Source organism: Acomys minous (assembly GCF_964271855.1).
Source record: "Acomys minous genome assembly, chromosome: 9".
Taxonomy (NCBI): domain Eukaryota; kingdom Metazoa; phylum Chordata; class Mammalia; order Rodentia; family Muridae; genus Acomys; species Acomys minous.
Window position 1 is genome coordinate 58,942,050 of NC_140490.1, and position 18,569 is coordinate 58,960,618.

The 18,569-nt window shown below is 45.4% G+C and overlaps 2 protein-coding genes across 4 annotated transcripts in view; one reads left to right on the forward strand and one right to left on the reverse strand.

Annotated features, from left to right (window-relative positions):
• The window catches only part of ECI2 (enoyl-CoA delta isomerase 2), a 60,820-nt gene that overhangs the window by 27,533 nt on the left and 14,718 nt on the right, over positions 1–18,569 (forward strand). The window contains exon 1 of one of the 3 annotated variants that reach the window (XM_084796207.1): positions 16,438–16,578. The exons of 1 other annotated variant lie outside the window; for it this stretch is intronic. The gene's annotated coding sequence lies outside the window, so the exon portion shown is untranslated. Of the gene's footprint in view, positions 1–16,437; positions 16,579–16,669; positions 16,771–18,569 lie in introns of those variants that run through there. One more of the 3 variants, XM_084796208.1, reaches the window with a different exon arrangement.
• LOC311605559 (testis expressed protein 56-like) overlaps positions 1–18,569 on the reverse strand; it is an 88,055-nt gene that overhangs the window by 23,280 nt on the left and 46,206 nt on the right. The gene's annotated exons all lie outside the window — the stretch shown is intronic.

Below are 18,569 nucleotides of genomic sequence, written 5' to 3' on the forward strand. Positions count from 1 at the left end.
AGTGAACCAAGCATTCCCCACCCCCACCCCCGCCCCCCCGCCCCCCCGCCCCCTACCCCCAGGAAAAGCCAGCAGATTCTGCATGGATAGCCCTTGCCATGTGGGGACCCATCTCCTCAGGCCTTGCCGTAAGGAGAACCATCTGCGTTACACTCATGCACCTTTCCCAGAAGAGGTTGGCCACTGCTAGCTTTTGGTATATTTTCTATTTACTTCTTTTGAGACAAGGTCCCTCTCTATAGTTCAAGCTGCCCTGGAACCTGCTTGCAGTCTTCCCTTCTCTACCTCCCAAATGTAGAGGTTAAAATGTCTGGCCGACATTACCTTAAGAAGGAATCTTTTAACTGGGAGGGTGATCTGGCTATGACACCTGTCATGCCACAGTTGCAGAGTTGGTTCACCTGATCTGGCTGCCTAGGAAGGTGTTCCTTTCCTCATCCCAACCCTTATGTGTTCCTCGTTAAACTGCAGGTTCAGTGGATTAGGAACACTTCCCTGAAGAGGAGGACCACAACCCGCCATCAAGCTAGGATGGAATATATTGCCTTTCAGTACCTAGCATCAGAGACAGAAAAAGGGGCAAGAAGACATAGGTCATCTTATAGTTTACCTTATGGTATTTCTCTTTCAAAATACTTTTTTTCTAAGTGTGCTGTTGAATGTAGTAAATTACCTACAAGAAAGAAGTCTTATTCTATCTCACTAAGCTCCTCCTTTGGGATGTGTGGTACAGCAAATTTTACTGCCAGACACAGGAAACTTTAGAATTCTTTGGTCTAAGAATTGTTAGGGAGGACCAGTAAGTCACACTGCAGGGTTATCCTGCAATAGTGGGTACAATGTGTGGTCTTTACATTATAAAGAAGAAAACAGAATTTCTTCCAGAGACAGCGAACACCCTTCCACTTCCATTCTTGATACATCCATGGACTCTGATATTTTCCAGCCTGCTTTCAAAGGATTTCCTTATGATGTGCTGAACCAAATTACAATCATTTTGCTTTATTAACCGTGATGAGGGAGGAAGCCCTGAGTGAATGTGTTGTTGATATGGGCACAACCATATCAAGGTCCCTGACTCCTCAGATGCATGGGAATGGCAAAGCTTCCTCGGGCCAAGTTTAGGGAACTGGCAAAGACTTACTCTGATACTAGTACTGTTAATCCTAAGGACAGGAAGAGAAAGATCACTGACCCAAATCATCATGGCTAAATTAATTAAAGTAAGCTTTGTACACAGGCTTCCTCCTCCTAAGGTTGGGGGGCGGGGCGCGGCTTACAAGGTCATTGTTGGATGTGAAGAAGACAAGGCTTTTATAGTTCAGGGGTTAAAGGTTTCCAAATGAGGAATTGGTGGGCAAAGCAGGCAGGTTACAGGAACAAAACATAAGGATGCATGTTAGTCCTAATGGCCTCCTGAGACAAAGGCATGGCTGCAGGGTGGGCATAGCAAGGTGGTCATAACCACAGGAAGTCATAACAAGGTAGTCATAACCACAGGATGTCATAACCAGGTCATATAACTTGAAACAGCGGTAGGGTTTCAAGATGGTTATAAAGAGATTTTTTGAAACAAAGACACAATTGCCATTCCTGGAACAGACAGTACAGAACCATTAGTAGTTAAGGTTATAGGTAGGGCACAGCACAGTCTTTGAGAAACAGGTTTAACTATAAACAAGAGTGGACCTAGTTGGTCTTTACTATAAAGATGGCTATAAAGCCTAAGATGGAGGCAGACTGGTTCTTCAGTACCCAATGTTTACAAAAAAATCAACCAATAGCTGCGGAGATTTCTGGGTGACTGAAGCCTGAGGCTGCTCCTCTACAGAGACCTCCTACTGAGGTTCCTAAATCTGCCTCTTTCTTTAGCTGTGCCCCATAAGCACCTTTTCCTCATTCAGCTATAAACAATGATTCTGCCTCCTTCACTCATATGTGTAAAATAAACACCCTGAGTTGGTGGTGGTGCCCTCCCTCAGAGTGAGCACATCCCATGTGAGAACTGCCCACCCAATACCAGCTTTTCTCACGTGTGTCTGTGAGTCTGTCCTTTCTTCATTGTCTCATTTGGCAGGTCAGTCCCTGAGCCAGGAAGAGCACAGTGATTAACTCACTTTTACTGTCTCACTATGTTCCAGGCTCTTGGGACCACAGCATAAGAAGAAATTACAGTTGTAAAAGTTGAGCCAATTCCCTAAGGGAACAACCCAAAGGAACAAATGATGGTGGCTAAGATCCAGCCAGCTCAGCCATGTATGTGGGCTGCATGTACCCAGCTAGGTCACCTTCTGTGACTCTCCTGTGAGAATGTACTGTGTGGCTTAGGTCTTTTTGAGGATAGACAGGACGAGGAGGAATATGAGGAGATCTCAGCTGGCTTTGTTTGGTAGTTTCTTTTGATTTTGAGTTGTTTTTTTTTTTTAAGGAAGTCTCATGTAGCAGCTGGCTTCAAATTTGTTGTAGGGCTGAGGCTGACCTTGAACTCTATCCTTCTTCCTCTGTCTCCCAATGGTTTGTATTACAGCTGTCTGGAACATCTGGCTGTGTGGGAGAGGAATGCAGTAAGAAACTACCCACATGACCACTCCATTATTAGGTGGTAGGATTTTTTTTGTGTGAATAAAAGAGAGAAAATATACAGAGTAATCTAGAGGAGTACAGAGCAAAGAAAAAGAGATACAAACTGGACATGGCCTGAGGATAGGAAAGAGAGAAAGCAGGAAAGCATCATGTATTCGAAGGAGCACAAAAAAAGAAGCTGCTTGCCTGACCACTTCATTATTATGAGGAAGTTTTCTTGTTTTCTTTTGTCTTGGCTTTTGTTTCTTGATACAAGGTGTCTCTACATACATAGTACTGACTGGAATTCACAATTTAGACCAGGCTAGCCTTGAACTCACAGAGATCCACCTTTGCCTCCAACTGTTGGAATTAAAGATGCGAGCCACCAAACCTGGCAGGGGGAAGGTTTCTATTGTTAACGAGAGATAGAAAATATCCAGAGGCATCCAGAGAAAGAGAAACAGGTGAGGCATGGCCAGGGCTGGGGGAGGGGAGAGGCAGAGAATAATGGAAACACCAAGATAGCAACAGATAGACAATAGAGTATAGCAAGCAAGCAAGACGTTGGCAAGAGGCAGAGAGTGGAGGATAGACACATTATGTGGATTATTAGGAGGATGAGTAGCTGGGGGAAGGCTGAAGGGCCAGAATGAACTTTGAAATATACAACAAGTACCTGTGATACTGAAGGGGTCTGGAGGCCAGCATTGGCTTTGACAAGCTGACAGCTGCCACGGGTATATGTCAAGGAGAGCCAAGGAAAATGACTCCTTAAGGGCCAGAAAATCAGTTCACAAGTTCTTGAGGGATGCTAACTTTTATCGAACGATCAGAAATCCTTCAATAGTCCATCTTGAGCTCACAGGGACATCCTAAGAGCTGACACTGGCAGCTTTCCTTGTCTTAACAAACAAGAACGCTGACCAAATTTGAAAGGAGATGGGAAGTCATAGTAGTTGAGGTAAGAAACTGGCCCAAAGAGCTCTCCCACACAGACTTCCCTGACTGCTCTACCCTGTCCCAAGGCTGTCCTCTGCTGCTGTCTACAATCGACCTTCTTTGAACTGAGGGCTTGTCACCCCAGCGTGACGTGTTTTCTACTGTGTACCCTCAGCAGAGTGACACAGCCCCCCAAAAAAGGATTGCTCTTTCTCCCGTTCTATCCTGGAGTCCGTTGTGTTTGCTGTTATAACTTCCTTAACCTGATGAAAGGCTGTGACTTTTAGGCCTATTTTCTAATAGAGAATAAAACACTAGCTCACTTAATTTAGGAACCGAGAGAAGCACATTCCAGGAAACTAGCAGAAAAACATGTAGCTCATCTTCTAAAAATGAGACTAGCAGATATGTGGAGGGAATAGCTCAGGAAAAAAAACCTATTTTGGTGTGCGACTGTCTTAGAGATTGCAGTCTAACCTCCCAGGGAGTAAGTGAAGGAGGCAGGCGCTGATGCAGAGGCATGGAGGACTGCTTGCTGCTCACTGGCTTGCTCCTCAGAGCTTGCTCAGCTTTTCTCATCGTACCCAAGATCAGCACTCTAGAGGTGACACCACCCACAGTGAGCTGGTCCTTCCCACATCGCCACTCCAAAAAAAAAAAAAATGCAGGCTTTCCCACGTGAGGCCAATCTGATGGGGCATGTTCTCAACTGAGGTTCCCTCTTATAAAATGTCTCTAACTTGTGTCGAGGTGACATAAGACTAGACAGCATGGCGACACCTAAAAGCAGAATCTTGGATCACCAAATTCATATAGACAGACAGAGAATGATTGTGTGGGGGGGGGGGGGCGGTTTAGGAATAAATGAAGTCACAGGTTCAGGGGGACAGAGTCGGTCCTGGGGACAAAGTATGAACCACTGTGAAAGCTCCTAATATTACTAAGCTGTACACTTAAGATGGTTAGAAGGGTAGCCTTTCTGTCAAGCATGTTTTATCTCTCACACACACACACACACACACACATCAATACTCATTGTTCATAAATGCCATGTTTTCTTTAAAACATCTCCACCAAGGAATATCAGATGATCTTAGACTGAAACTTGTTTTCATGAGAGCTTTTCTATCACATCTCTTAAATATCTTAAATTTACCATTAATATCCCCGTTGATTAATCTTGATTCTGTTAATCTGATCCTGTTAACAATCAAGATTAATCAACAGGGATATTAATGGTAAATTATAGAATCCACTATGAGACACATATTCCTTTTGGCCAGTATTTCCAGGAAGGATTATCTGACAGGAGGATGACCTACCTCCAGAGTGTTATAATATGTAAATATAGATGCCACACGACAGATCTGGTACAAAGAGATTTATTTGAGGGGAAAGGGAAAGGAGAGTTAGGGCCTGAGTGAGCCATGAGGGGGAGGGCAAGAGCGGGGAGAGGGGAGAGACAGTGGGAGAGAGAAAGTGGAATAGTGAAAGAGAGAGAGAGTGCCAGGTGGCACACCTAACACAGGTGATGCCATAAGACGAAGCTGGTGACATAGGATGCGGGTAGCAACAGGACTTTGTCAGGACCCTAAAGGCACCTGAGGGCAGGCCAGTTGAACTGCCTTCATACCAACATAACAGAAAGTGGGCATTGCCTTCCCATGGGAGCCCAGGTGGTGGCTCCCAGCCAACCCTGATGTGAACACAGTGTATCTTCTCTGTTGCTACAAGACTGCTGTTGCCACCTTCCACTTGGAGTAGAACACAGCATCTTGGATCTTCCACTGAGGACTGAAGAGCAGACACTCCACAGGAACCCTCCTGGCCTTCGTCGCTAGATAGATAGGACCTCTGAAGTACCCAAGGCCTGAGCAGCTACTGGGCTCTTAGCACCTCCAACGTGTGTGCAACCATCGTGGACTGCCCAGTGTACATTGTGTCTGCCAAGCCAATGAATCCTTTGTATAGTGTATGTTCTTTCTATCCGTTCTGCTTTCTAAGAACACAAATGCAATATTATACTCATTTACCTACATTCAATTTTATATAGATTATCTTGTTAGCATTAAAATGGGTGATTTGAGTTTTGACAAAATTGCCTCATAGAAACATCTCATGTTTTCATAGTAACTCTTGTTGTTGACTCTGTTCACTCATGATAATAATCATCAGAAAAATCACCATGGTCATGAGTTTGAGGCCTGAGACCTTGATAAAGCTATTCAGATGCCACACTTTAACTTCATGCTAGTGAAATAACAAGAATACTGTTCTGTATCCCCAAAGCAATCATAGACAATACTCGCAGACAATTGTGGCTCACTGATGATGCTGAGATTAGCTTACTGAACTTCTGCATCATACGATGCTTGCTAGTGTTGTTGCATAAAAAAAGAGGTGGACCCACAACATGATAGCCTCATTGTGTGACTTCCTGCAACTGATCCTGAAGGAAAGTTACTGTCTGCATTCTCTACAGCAAAAGGAGCAGAGACCTGAAGTCCACAGCCAACTCATTAAAGCCTTAACTTTACTCCAGTGCCCTTTGCTGTTACCTGACAGACAACTGATAATCAATAAACACTTGGGAGGCATGATTGAAGCACAAATGAACGTTGATCATTATGTCAGCCTTGCAAGTGCTAACACCTCTCTGAAGCAGGTAAAGCATGTTAATGAATTATTTGTCCTATTGACCTGTGGTTGATAACAACCCTGCAATGCATTATTTGCATCTGGCTTGTGTAATTGTGACGTCTTGGTAAGGCATGTCATTGGAAATTTGAAGACTATCTTCAGTAATAATTGGGCTTAAAAATCTTGAAAGATGAGAAATGTGTGCTAATTTTCTCCCCCACAGAACTCTACAGATGCTTAGGATTAAAAATAAAGGTATTATTTAAGAGAACAATTAGTAATAAGGTAGAACATTAACTGGATGGGACCTGTGAATTTCCTATCACAGAATCCACTATCTTAACATAATTCAAGTCATTCCTCACAACTGAAGACGATACTGTTTGAGGAAGATTCATGATTCAGCTGGGGACTTGAGTCATGTGTCTTCTCTGACACCATAGAGTCCAGACCTGGCCTGAGAAGGCTTGGGCAGTGCAGGAAAGAGAGACCTGATGCAGGCGGGAAAGCCTGGGGAGTCAAGTACAGGAGACCAAATCTATGAGGCACAAATCAAACAGATAGGATTAGACAACATGAAGCAGCCATTGTCATCTTCCTTCATAAGATGTCATCGGGCATGCTGAGATGGAAAGACATACCAATAAAGTTAGCTGAGAAACTGTTTTCTTTGTGGGTTCATTTGTTTTGTTTGTCTTTAGAGATAGGATTTCTCTGTGTATCCCAGGCTGTCCTGGAACTCACTCCATAGACCAGGATGGCCTTGAACTCAGAGATCCTCCTGCCTCTGCCTCCCAATTGCTAAAACCAAAGGCATATGACAACCACTACCCTACTGATAAATTGTTTTCTTAAGAGCAAAAATTGAGAATTAAAAATGAGAATATCTCAAATTTAAATAGGCACAATGCAGGCACCACAGCAAATGGAGGCAGAAAAGGGTGTCTGTAAACTTGAAAATAGATCAGTAGAAATTAGTTAATCTGCTAAACAGACATCAAAATGATTTTAAAATTAGGTGACCAGGCATAAGGAACTGGGGGTGGGGATCTCATCATCATTGTACTCATAGAACAAAAGGGGGGACACTGGGACAGACAAACTATTTAAAGATAGGGTGACTGAACACATCCCAAAGCTGACAAAAGATACATAAGTTCACAAATTCAAGAAGTTCAGCAAACTCTAAGCAAGATCAGCTCAAAGGCAATTGTATTTACACACATCAGCCAGCTTGGGCAACATAGGTTCTGCTGGAACAGAAAGGTCTTAGAATTTACACAAACAAACAAACAAACAAACCTCAGAAAATACTTGAGCCAGAGCATGTGTTCAGGGAGTGACAGCTCAGATATTAGACAGTAGACCACACTGGGGACTCATCCAAACTCATGCCAGGAATGCAAGCAAGTCCTCAAGTGCTGAAAGAAAAGAAAGGCCAACTCCGAATTCTGCACATAGTGGAAATACCCTCTAGTGTTGTGTATGTGGTGTGGAGTCCCCAGATGAAGGAAAACAAAGAGCAGAGCTGCCTTCCTGCAGATCCCTGCCCAGGATGACGCCACTTCACCAGAACCAAATGAAACCCACATGGCCTCTGACATGACAGCTAGCTGTCCTCCGCTTCATTCTAATGACATGTCAATAGTGTTGGCTCTTCCCATCATTCATCTGGTGTCTTGATGCATCCAAACACCCTAAATAAGGATGTGATGGGGGAATAAATCCTATCCCAACAGGATGGAACACTCTTTCTTCCGTTTCGGAATTTCCCTCTCCCCACTCCACCCTAACCACCAATATTCTATTAAAATTTGCTGATAGATGAGCTGCCTAAATCTGGTGTGTGTGACTCACGCTGAGAACACCCACACTCACTCCTTGAGTATATTAGCTGTGTAATAAAACTTTCTCCAAATTCCTGCACTGTCTCCCCTCTGAATTCTTTCTCTGCCAATAAGACCATAGAAGTACTGGGCAGGGATCTCTGTGCCTCTCCCTGAGATCTCCCCAGGCCCTAGCAGGCAGCACCAAACCCACCAAAGATGAACTGTTAAGAAAGTTGAGGCCAAAAGAAAATGTCCTCAGAAAGAAACTAAGAGCAATTAACAAGATTGGCATCTCTTTAGTCAGACTAATTGCAAAAGAGAGAAAGAGACAGATAAATAAAATTAAAATGGAAGGAGTATCATTAGAAGAAGTTGCAGTCAAGTTGCAGGATACAAAATCCACACGTAGCAATGATCACCCTTCTCATACCAATAATGAGCTGACTGAACGGACTTAAGGAAAGCATTCCATTTGAAATACCTCAGAAAAAATGTAAGGTGCTGTTCTAGTTTCTTTTTCTTTTTCTGTGATGAACATCTTACCCAAAGCTATTTAGAGGTGGAAAGGGTTTGTTTCAGCTTACATTTCCCAATCACAGCCCACCACTGAGGGAAAGCCGGGCAGGAACTCAAGCAGAAACCATGGAGGAATGCTGCTCACTGCCTCGCTCTTTGGCTCATGCTCAGAGTTAGCTTTCTTGTCAGACAAGATGCACCTGCCTAAGGACAGTGTCCCCCACAGTGGGCTTAGCCCGCCCACACCAACTATCAATCAAGACAGTCTGTCAAGGACTGTATAGACTCAGGCCATTCTGATCAAGGCAAGTTCTTCAATCGAGGTTCCTTCTTCCCAGCCAACTCTAGGCTGTCTCAGGTTGACAATAAAGCTAGCCAGAAAAGTATCTAGAAATAAACCTAACCAAGGAAATGAGATAACTTCTACAACCAAATCTTTAAGATTTGAGAAAGGAAACCAAAGAAGACAGATGACCAGATGATGGACGGACTGTCCAAGCTCCTGGATTGGGAGAATTAATATCATGAGAACAGCTACATGGGCAAAAGTAATTTACAAATTCAATGAAGTTACCATCAAAATTCCAACATCAGTCTTCAATGACCTAGACACACACACACACACACACACACACACACACACACACACACACACACACACACAAGAATTTATTTGGAAACACAGGGCCATGAATAGCCAAAGTGATCCTAACCATAAAGAACATTGCTTTGTTAGCCTATTATGTAACCTCGTCATACTACAGCATTTCAGTAACAAAAATAGCCTGGTGCTGGCCTAAAAACAGACCTGTACACCAATGGAACCAAACAGAGGACACAGAAATAACCAGCCATAGCTATGACTACTTAGGTTTTTTTTTTTTTCTTAAAAAGGCTATCAAAAACACACACTGGTCTGGTAAGCTGTGAGCAGGTGGAGGGGATGGAACTAGAAAAGATCATCCTGAGTGAGGTAACCCAGACCCAAAAAGGCACGCACGGTACATACTCACTCATACACGGATTTTAGCCACATAATACAGGATAACCACATTACAATACAGAGACTGATGCACCAACCATGTATGATGTGGACCTAGACCTTCTGCTCGGATGTAGTAGATAGGCAGCACAGTCTCCTTGTGGGTCCCACAATATGGGGGAGGGGGAGTATGGACTACTTCTGACTTGGACTCTGGCCCGCTTGATCATTTCCCATGGCGGGACGGCCTTCCCAGACCACAGAGGAAGAGGATAGAGATGAGACTTGATAGGCTGAGGTCAGATGTAAGGGGAGGAGGGCTTTCTGAAGACTGGGGGTGGGGTGGGGATGGAGAGGGTTTGAGGGAGAGAGGATGGGATTGGGAGGCAACGAGGGAGGGGGCTACAATCAGGATGTAAAGTGAACAAATTCAGAATAAACAATTTTAAACACACACACACACACACACACACACACACACACACACACACACCGGAGGTAGAGTGTAAGTCCCTATTGCTGAGGATACCATGCACTTCAGTAACTGACACAAAGGCTTCTGAGCTGGAGCTGACCTGAATGCCCCTCCCTGGGGGCTAGTACAGTCCACACCTGTCATCAAGGAAACTTCTCTTTGCAACAGGTGGAGACCACTACAGAAACAACCAATCAATAAGCAGTGTTGTGGAGCCCAGTCCCAGTGGATGCATCTACACATCTACACAACACTCCCATACTAACTTAGGCAACGCTGAGCAGTAGCGGGCGGAAAGACTCTAAGACCAGAGCATCAGGGACTTTGCTGTGAACTGGGTCTCCTAGAAACATGAGAAGCTATAATTGGAAAGCCTCTCTAACATGACCACCCAGATGTTAGCTGCATGGGGAAGACGTTAACAAACATGTCAAACTGTACGAGAAGAAGCCCATGAGGCCTCTACCCTACACCAGGAACGACACGCAACCGAGTAAGGCTGGGAATGGGAGAAGTCCTCCCTCCTCAGGAATGAGCACACCAAACGGTTGTCCAGGGACAAGGATTCAGTCCTGAAAACATGTATGCAAGTAACATTATATGGACTCAACAGGTTATATTTAGGAATATGGATGTCTATACAAATACATATATACATACAATAATAATCAATAAAAAAAAAAGAGGCCATGAATTTGAAGGAGAGCAGGGAGGGATAGATGAGGGGCTTTGGAGGGAGGAAAGGAAAAAAAAGAAATGTAGTACTTAAATAGAATCCTCCAAACAAACAAACAAAAAACAATACCTGGACATAATGGCACACACTTTTAATCCCAGCACTTGGGCAAGCATCTGTGAGTCTAAAGCCAGCCTGGTCTACAGAGTGAGTTCCAGGACAGCCAGAGCTACATAGTGAAACCTGGACTTCAAAACACACAAACAAATAAAAAAAAAACAAAAAAAAATCAAAATGAATAAATAATAACCTCATGTGATGAATTTATACAAATAAAAATCAATACTATAAGAACTATTAATACAGCATTTACATTGTATTAATTACAATGGAATTATAGCTTTAGAGTGTAGTGGAAGGTAGAACTACATTTTGGGAAACACTATGCCGCTCTATAGAAGGGGCTTGAGTTTCTGTGGATTTCAGCTTTTTCAAGAGGTCCTCAAGCCAATTCCATGAGTCACTACTGTATTGAAACACTCTTCCTCGGGGGGGGGGGGGGGAGGCGGGGGGGGGGGGGAAACAGGGCCGTTTCCTTTGAGCCTCTCCTTACACTTACTCTGATAGACTTCAAGGTAAACATACACTTGCTGTGAGTCAAATTTCTTGAGCACTTTTAAATGACCATTAATGCCCTGTGACTATGATTTTGGGAGAAGTACATGTTAGAATAAATGTTACACAGTAGAAACATTCAGAAAGTAGAAAGATGCAAAACTAATGAGTAGTGAGGAATTATCATGCCTTTACCAAATTACAGAGGGGGCAAGGGAGGGAGAAAGAGGAAAAGCCTTTTTGTAATCTTAAAACTTCATCCAGTGACCTGCAAATAAAAATTTTGAGGCTGGGCGAATATTACTATGTAGCCCAGGCTAGCTTAGAAATTACTACATAATACAGCTAGCCCCAAACTTTAAATCTTCCTCCATCAGCCTCCTGGCTGCTAGAATTGCCACCATGCAGCCCCATGCTTGGCTATAGGTGAAATTTTAACTTGGCTTTTTCTGGTATAGGAAGAGGGTCAAGGGCTAGGTCACCCTTGCTTATAACCGGAGATCACACATATCTTTACCGCCGTGGTGCCTTTCATAACGTCCTCCTTAGCCCTAAATAAAGGAAATTATATGACACTGTGCTTAACACATATGGCTGTCCTTGTCCCTCTCCTAGGCTGACTACAGTGTAGCAAGTACTATCATTTTGTTTATACTTTGGAGGAGATTGTAGATTAAACTTTGCGCAAATGCAAGAAAAAATACAATTAGGTGATAAGAAAATACCTAGCTATTTCTTATATAGTAATGACTACTGCTTGTGATTTTTTTTTTCCAGAGAGTGATATCTGAAGGCTACTTCTTTGCTATAAGACGGTAGTTGAAGGCTTGAGCATAAACTGGGCTAGTGTTCATGCAGTACATACAAGAGTGAGCAAATGAACCCTGGGTGAGTAAACTGAGCATCTGTGAGGAATTTTGGCAGAGGTGAGCAAATGAAGCAAGTGTTTATTTCTGAAATGTCTTTCTTCTTTAAATTACAAACATTTGGAATAACAGAAGATCTCAGAAGTGGGTAATATTCAGGCTGTTATTCTTAGCATCTTTTTAGCATGCATGTGAGCTGTGCCGTGAGACCTGAAAGCACAGTGTAACTAGGGGGGAAACTAGAGATGAAGAGAAAGCAAGTGCATTCTGTAAAGAATGTTTAGCAACTGCGTTGCTGGAGCTTCAGGCTCTGGGTTGCAGCCTGCTGTCCTGACCTCCAGGGAGACAGATGGTATCAGAAGGAAATAGATATATTCCTGGTGGCCTGAGGCAGGACAGCTAGTTAGGAAACAGAGCACATGCCTCCCCTTCACTCCTCTGCTTCTAATGTCCATCTTCCTGGCTGGCACCCTGGAGCTTCTGCATAATAAACTCCATAGCCTTTCAAAGGAGCTGAGCTGGCCTTTCTGAGGGCATCCCAAAGGAGACTGTCCAACAGGGCTGCTGGTGTGAGCCTTGGCCCACCCTCCTTGTGACCTGGATGTTCTTTCTGCTAGAACACCCTACTCCAGCTTCAAGCACGCACAGAGCATTTTCAAAACTGGCTCCTCTTCCAGGCAGGGCTAAGACAGAGATTTCAGCAACACACGCTTTCCCTGGCATCTAAACTCAGCCACATTATTAGCCTCATTGACCCCAGGTCCCACACAGCTACTGCTGAGGCACACATGGGCTTTCCTCTCCTCATGCAGACGCTGGACTCCACTCAAGTGCCTCTTGGCTTTCTGCTTCATCGGTGAACTCACTAGCTGCTTCATTCTCCCTGGTCCTGCAAATGAGTCTGGGGGGTGGCTCCTCTGTCCCCTGAGTTGGGAACAAGCGCCCCTACCTCCTTGAGGATGAGCATCAGTTAGCCGCATCAGGTTCAGCTTCCTGCTGCTGGTGACAGGCCCTGAGGAAAACAGAAGTCTTTCCTGCCTCAGATCTCCATCTTCAGGGGCTTCAAGGCACGAAGAGGGATGACAAGGCACACAGGGTTACAGTGAGACAATGGGGAGAGCCCTTCCACAAGGGGGTGGCCTTACTCCCAATAACTCCTTCATTTGTTTGCAGCTGAATCCATATGAAATGGGAAAGGAAGGAATCGCTACAGAGTGATGGCTTTCGACTTTAGAACAGCCCGCGGAGGGGGGCAGGTTGTTAAAAGATGAAGCAGAAGAAAAATATATTTCACACAGCTGTAATGCCAGAAAGACTGAACAGTCCTGACTTAGAGCCCAACCTGGGCTACATGGCAAGACCCTGAGTTAAGGGAGGTGGGAGAGGAGAAGGGGGAGGGGAGGAGAGGAGAGGAAAGCAGAGGAGGGGAGGGAAGGGGAGGGGAGAGAAGGGAAGGTGAAGGGGGGGTCAGGGAGTAAAGGAGGGGAGGGGAGGGGAGAGGAAGGGAGGGGAAGGGACAGGAGGGGAGGGAAGCGGAGAGGAGGGGAGGGGGGGGAAGGGAGGGGAGGAGGGAAGGGGAAGGGAGGGGAGGGGAAGGGAGGGAAAGGGAGGGGAAAAGAGGGGAGGGAAGGAGAGTTAGTTTGGCCTAGTACACAGCTGCAATTGTAGCTTTGGTGAATCCAAGGCAGGATGATGACTTTCTGGTCATCCTGCGCTACTTAATAAGAAAAAGAGTGGGAGGGGTATCTTGGGATGCAATTTGACTTGTAGATTGCCTGCCTATGGAGCAGGAAACCCTAGACTGGAACCTCTTTTCTTATTGTTTTGTTTCAAAACAGGGTTTCTCTGTGTAGCCTTGGTTGTCCTGGACTCACTTTGTAAACCAGGCTGGCCTCAAACTCACAGATCCGCCTGCCTCTGCCTCCCGAGTGCTGGGATTAAAGGCGTGCGCCACCACACCTGGCCTTGGAACCTTTCCTTGAATACATTTCAGCACTTGGGAGGTGGAGGAAGGGGGACCAGAAGTTCAAAGTCATCCTCAGCTAAAAAGAGAATTTGAAATAAGCCTGAGATGCAACAGACCTTGTCTCAAAACAACAGCAAAAAGAGGCGTGAAAAAATGGAGGAAGGTCGGAAAGAGCTAGAAGCCTAACTCCAGTCTGCTCTGTTCCAGTTGCAGAGGCTTAATTCATCTCAAGCAGTGTCATGAAATTGAAGCAGCTAACACTAGAAAGAAGAGTGCAAAGAATTTTTTGGCTAATAGAGTCATAACAGCCCCCATCTCCCACAAATGCAGGTGAACACCACAGTTTCCTTGGTACCACTTTCCCTGGTGTTTTCATTATAGGAACCTGGCAAAAGTCCAGTTCCTTTGATTGAGCCATGACTTGCTGTAAAAGAAAGTCCTGTAAGCACAGAGCCACTCAGGCTAACACCTTCTGACAGCTTACGGAAGAGGCGGCAACTGACCCCGAAGCTGTCATCACGTGTGGAAACACACACGCTGGACAGACACCTTCCACAGTTCTCTCACACGCAACAAACATCTACAGGGTTTCCTGTCAAGCGGGGTGTCACAGAGATGAGAACCGCTATTTAATCCAGGGCAGGCAGGGTCTGAACAAATTGCTAGTCTGAAATAAACTCAGTGACCTCTGTCCTAAGAAACGGACCAGCCCTGGAGAGCCCAGGAGGAGAATGGAAGCAATGAGGGGGTTCCATCTTTAGCTCGGTTTAGCTGAGGATGACTTTGAACTTCTGAACCCCCTTCCTCCACCTCCCAAGTGCTGGGTTGTATGCAACAAGGGGTTCCAATCTAGGATTTCAGAGATTTCCCACATAAGGCAGTGTCTGGACTGAGAAAGCCTGGGGTGCAGAGACGCAGAAAGAACAGGCAGGGACGTCTATCTGTAATCTGAACCCTTAAACGGCTGAGACAGGAGGGGCAACACTAGTTCAAGTGAGGCATTTATTGTGAGATTTTGCCTCAAAACAAATGTCTTTAAATTTAAAAAACAAAGAGCTGAAAACAACGGTGCAAACCAAAGCCAAAGTGGCAGAGGCAGAAGGTTCGCCACATCTTGAAACCAGGCTGGGATATGTAGTGAGAATGTCTTTAAGAAAACTAACATGATGAATGAATGAATGAGTGAATGAATGAAGTGGAAAGAGCAAGCGTGAGGCCAAATCTCAAAGGTCTTACGTGTTGCAATTAGAACCTTGGTTTACTTATTAGCAAAGGGACCCACACAAACTCCAGTGACAGAGCAGGAATCAAGAGAAGGTTGCGAGTCAGGTCAGCATCCTGGTCCATTTTGTGTTTCTACCACCAAAAGCTACTGACTGGATGAGTTACAGGCAACAGATTCCAGCTCAGCATCCAGGAGCGGGGAAGTCTGATTGTCAAGGTTCTGGCGAAGAAGGGCCAGGGCCTTGGCGCTGCAGGTTAATGCCTAACCTTCATCTTTGCTCAAAGGCCTTACCTTTGCTCCAAATGCCACCAACACAGGAGTGGGGAGATGTTTTCCAAACATGAACTCTGGGGGAACAGTCCAGATCATGGTAGTCAGGTTTACAACATAGGGAGATCAGTCAGGGAGCAGGGAGAAAATGGACTGAGGAGGTGGGAATTGGAGCAAGCCCAGGCAGCGCTGGCCAAGTAACAGCAGTGTGGAAACAGTGAGCCCTGAAGACCGGCTGAACACAGACGGGAAGTTGCTGCGGGGGAGAGGGGGAATGAAGCCAAGAAGTTGTGAAAGAACAGCACACTCATGGAGGGGAGCCAGCAGGGCAGAGCGGCGAGACAGAGGGGATTCCGGCTTCTTTCGGAGTCTGGCTTTCACTTCTGATCGAGAGCAATGTCAGAATCATTCCTCAGCCTGCAAGTGCTTTTCTGGCAGCAGAGCCAAGTGTTTGTCCGTCACCCCGCAGCTCTCCTCCAGCACTGAACCCCCATATTCCACGCAGTGCCCCCTCAGTGAACCCAGTGCCCTGGGCCTGGGTACTCTACCCACTGCCCCCTGCCTCCAGCACCCTGTGGGCAAGTCCAGCACCCTGTGCTAAAGCCGGTCCCTGCCTTCTGCATCCAATCCCCGACACAAACACCTTCACCCGCCTCAGTCCTGTTTTCTGAACCGAGTTCCCAGAGCCCGGTCACTGCACTCCTTTCCTGCCCAAAGCGCCTCGTCGTCCAAGCTCCTCGTCTCTGCATCTTCACTCTGTTAAGTGCCCACCCGGAAACGAGCCAGTGCTCAACTTAGACCACGCCCCCAGTTCCACCTATGCCTCACGTACTGGCTCGGCTTTCTCCTGATCCTAGAGTCCTTGGTTCCACCCACACAGGACTCAGATCATGGATCCTCCCATGCCCAGTTCCTCCCACCGATTCCACCCCTTCTTAAGCGTCCGGGTTCAGTCTGTCCTCACCCCTGCTTTTAGCTTCCTTGACCAGACGTGGCGCGGTGCTGGTGTCCGAGGTAAGCTTGCAGGCTAGGCTGTGGGGGCCAAAGTCGCCACCGCGGTTTGTCTCCCTCCCACCTGCAGAGCCGCTGGGCTCTTGTCATCTGGTCTGGCTAGCAGGACAGCAAGCTATTCCTTTGGCGGTTTCGCAGCAAGAGAACTCGATAAACAGTGGCCTCGAATGTCTTTCCTCTACTGAGTCCCGACGGGTAAGGATGGATTTGCTTAGGCAGCCTGGCAAGCCTGGACCAGCCGCGAGCTCTGGTCCCCGCAACACCCAGGCCTGCAGCCCCAGGGCGGAACTTTTAGATCATGCAGTTCCGTGGCTAAGGTGATATTTTGTCCAAACACCCATACCTAGCTAGCTGAGAGCAACAGATGCATAATCCGTTATCGCCAGCTAGTGTTTTGCCATGTTCAGAGAAGTGGCCTCAAAGGCAAAAGCTACACTTCATTTGAATAAGTTCGTACCATAGCCTGTGTGAAGTTGCTCACATGAACCTTTCCAGGACATTTAAAAACATTTTTTCTTTTCTCCTTAGAATATGGTCCTTGTTTAATTCAAGTAAAATTTAAATTTTCCTTTTTCTTGGAGGGAAAAAAAAATTTGTAGACAGATTTTAGTCAGGAATCGTTTGAGGCTAGCTTGTTGGCCCAGCAGAGAGAAAATATAAAGCATAGCATTTTGCTCTGTTGGCTTTCAGACCAATCCGCAACCCTGCTGCAGAAAGGAAGGGCTAGAAACAAATAGAACCACCGTTTGCAGTCTCCTGCAGGGCTTTAGGTTTCCAGTGGCTCAGCTGCACCTGAGCAGACCAACCATGGGAGCCAGCCAGCAGGACTTTGAAAATGCCATGAACCAAGTGAAGCTCTTGAAGGAGGACCCGGGAAACGAAGTGAAGCTGAAACTCTATGCGCTGTATAAGCAATATAAACCTGAGGTCAGACATCGCTGAAAACATTTTGAGTGGGCTGGAGAGATGGCCGGACAGCCAAGAACACTTGCTGCTCCTCTAAGAGGGTGCAGCTCTGGTTCTCAGCACCCACATACCCACAGATAGCAGTCTCTAACCCCAGTTCCAGACTTTTGTGTTCAAAAGGCATGCCCCTGGTATACATAGATACATGCATGCATGCATGCATACATACATACATACACATACTATACAGACAAAACACTCACGTACATAAAGATAAAATATCTTTAAAATATTCTGAGTCCTTTTAATATGCAGCTTGAATGTTTGGGTTACATGGCTGACCCACTTTGGGGTGCCTGTATGCAGGCTTTATATTAGGGTTAGGCCTTAAAATACTGTTAAAGCACAGGGTAGCCCCAAGTGACTCTCCTAAATAAAGAGATGCTATCGATGTAACAGTCAGATGTTTGGTCCTTGCTTAATAAGTTTACAGAAAAGATATTCTGGGACAACTGGGGTAATTTGAATATGAGCTGAGTTTTAGCATGGAGTTAACCATGGAGTCGTGGTTATTATTAACGGTGCCACTGGCTACATAATAAAATGCTGGCCCTTTGAGACATGCATAGTAAGTATTCAAGGCTCAAATAAAGTGGTGGGCGTGTGAGATGTTTTAGATTCCTTGCAATAAGCACAAAAGAAAGAAAATAGGTGAAGTGCCTGTTACAAATTTTAGTGAATGTTCAATTGGATTAATTGCCCATTGTGCCTCACCTTTTTTTCTTTTTTCTTTCTTTCTTTCTTTCTTTCTTTCTTTCTTTCTTTCTTTTTTTTGTGAATGTTTGGAAACTGCTCAATATAATAATATTGAGAAACCTTTTAAGTTGCAGTGGTAAAGGAGTCATGGTGTATCTGCACCACTTACACCCATGCTGTCTTTTAATCTTCTTCTAGATGATTGGCAGGAATATCTATTTATCAGGAATGTGTACAGTCAAGGACTTTTACCCTTCCAAAAAGGCGTTGCCCTCAGCTGCTCGGAGGTACTCTCTAACCTCATGACCTGTCGTGCTTGGCACATAGCTTTC